Consider the following 3,054-nt stretch of genomic DNA (forward strand, 5'->3'; position numbering starts at 1 on the left):
ATAATTTAGGAATTATCAGGGAAACACGCACAAATCTTCCTTGATTGTATTAAAATCATCAATTAAAATTTCGAAAAAAAATCGAGCCGAGGCGCACATTTCCACGCCCAAAGTATATTTGTGGCTACTCTAAAGCAGACTGTTCTGACCCGACACTTTCATCTTTATTACAAAGAGAAAGAACTCAATACCAAACTTACAAATATTTACTTTTATCACAATTAGAGATAAAATATCCCTAACTGTCCGAGCTTTTGCAGTGATTCCTTATCAAGAATTTTTTTTTTTTTAAATATTACAGTGTTGAAAAGCTAATTTCTTCTCTTTTTACTGTACAAAAAATATCATCGTTCTACTTCAATCAATAATAGGCATCAAGATATTTTAATATCTTTGAATATTATAACATTTTTTTAAAAATCAAGGTAAAGCCGAGTGAGCAGTTATTCCTCAGAGTTTTCCCAGCTGACCGCCTCTATCTGCTCTGCCATGGATTCCAAATAAAGTACCCTTTCCAAGATGTAGGGCAGTAGGTTCCGAGAGGGTTGGCGTTTCAGAGTTTTCATCCAAGTCGGAAGAATAGGCCAGGGAGAAGGCACGTTGCCAGAAAATGCGTCTTCCACCTGTTATAACGGAAAATCACAATCTCCCCGGTGAAGGTTTTATTTCATTAGTTCAGTGCCCTTGACTTAGCATCTGCGGATCAAGCGGCACAGGACCAGACCGGGAAAAAATTTCGGTCTACGATCGTTTTTAAGAAATGGGAAAAGAATCAAAGAATTCTGAATGCAGCAGGGAGTGGGGTGTAAACAAGAGCAGCCGATGTGCTTTCCTTTTGACCTGGTCCTATAATAACACACTGTGGCACATTTTATTCCATCTTATTGCATAAAAAAATCTACATTATCGATGACATGACCGTTTGAAGAAACTTTTAATCGAATTCGTTAGTTGTGTTGCTATGCCCACATGCCGAATTTCAATTATCTAGTTGCTTGCTTTTTTTTTAGTTGCCGCGTTCACAGATACATGATTTTTAAAAAATGTTTTTTTTGTTTCACCCAACATGATTTGAAAGATCTACCCCCCCCCCTCCCCCAGAGCATCTACCCACTGAATTGAGATGAGAATTCTGGTGCAGAGCCGGATTTTCCTTTTTCGAAGAAATACAAAAATAGATACGTCAGAAAATTCTACCATGACACTTATATGAATAGAGAGAAGACAATTGAATATATTGCAATATATTTCTCGAATATGGGTATGGATAAGGCAATGATCCTTGACGACATATCAAAAATTTAAGAACTTTCGTTCGAAATTGAATTCGGGAACATTCAGAAACCGAGTCTGCTAGTCGTAATCACCAAATAAAATATCTAATGGATTGACTTTGCCAAAAAGGAATTGAGATGTGAAGCTATAATATTCAAATTTCTCTTGGAAATGGTCGATGGATGAGAGAAGACTGTCATTGATTTGATACGAAATTCATGTGACCATTAGTAGCATTCATTTAATATGAACTGTAAACTAGAGAAATCGATGCAGTGTTTGTGAATGGGAAGTATGATTATACCAATTATTATAGAAATACAGATAGCGGATGGACAACTGGTCGCCAAAGACGGCTAGTTGAAAATGAAAGCGAGAGAGGAAATCAATTTATGTTATCGGGAATTGGATTTAAACAAAAAAAAAAGTTATGCAATAAAATAGAATATATATAATTGCAAATCATTTTTTAAGACAAAAAACATCAGATAAAATTCAAAACTTGCTTTGAAAATTAAATTTTTGCTCTAACCTCAATTTGCTAAATTTGTTGAAGTTGAGGCAATTACATGTGATGAATTGGTAAAGGAGGGAATTTTTCCTGCCAAGATATCTGAATGTTATTCAGGAAAATAGACTGGCAGATGTCCAAAATGAACAGAATTCTATTTCTTCCGAGATTTAGAGAACTTCTTTTCTTTGTTGTGATGTTTTCGAACGCATCGCATGAAGTGAGTCGTCAAAATCGCGTTCTTCAGTTAGTAGTAAGTTATGATCCTGCTAAATAACCTCATCAGAATAATTTACGTTAAAATGTTCTACTAAGACAACATCTTTGTAAGGCAACGAGCTCGAAGATGTCCATTCGCAGAGCAAAAATATCCTTTATAAATAGACGAATGTTTACAAATGGGTATAGTTGCATTTCTGTTCTAAATAATCCCCCCCCCCTAAATTCTGTAATGCAAAAAATGAGATGACACATATAGATTATATGTGGATGTCAGGCCATTAAATAAAAAAGTGATAAAATATATTTTCTTGGTTTTTTTTTGTTACTTTACAAAAAATGTAGTGTTCCAAATGGCTTTTTGCACCCGGACCCCTTCATAGAGAAGGCCGGCTCTGGCCAATGTGATCCGTCATAAAGAATAATTGAAGGGCAAAAATAATGTAATTTATTCTTAGTGAATGGATGAACAAAGATGGAGAAGTGTTCCCTGATCCACCAAGAAGCAAGTGATGATAAAATTCCATTCTTACAAACATGAAACAAGCTAATTAAAAAAAATGAGTGATAAGAATATGAAACCAGGCTCTCGAAAACACACACAGATTGGAGCCTTCTCTTTTGTTTATTTATTTATTTTTAAATGAAACTAAACGCAAGAGTGTCATTTAGCTCAATTTTCATCGAGATCTAAAACAAGGTCTTTCAGTCATCCAGATTGGAATAGCATTCATTCGAGGCCATTAGAACTGAGCATCGGGGGTGGAAGAGAAGCAGGCAAACGAGTCATAAAAAAGAACCCTGAAAGTGTCTTTCCACCCTCACCTCGCATTCGTTTGTTCCTTCATTTTTGCTCCCACATTTGGTAGAAAACGCGCGGAAAAAATATAAATAGCTCATCTTCCGGAGTCAGTCCAATCAGGAAGCAGCGATTTCCGCGACTGCAGCCGGAGACGCGCTCACTATGGACGTCCTCTGCCTTGTAGGGAATCAGATATCGGGTCGCTGCTGTTTTTCGAAAAGCTCTTCTTTTAAAGGCACCCCTTTCA

The sequence above is a fragment of the Argiope bruennichi genome, chromosome 10 (assembly GCF_947563725.1).
Source record: "Argiope bruennichi chromosome 10, qqArgBrue1.1, whole genome shotgun sequence".
NCBI classification, from domain to species: Eukaryota; Metazoa; Arthropoda; class Arachnida; order Araneae; family Araneidae; genus Argiope; species Argiope bruennichi.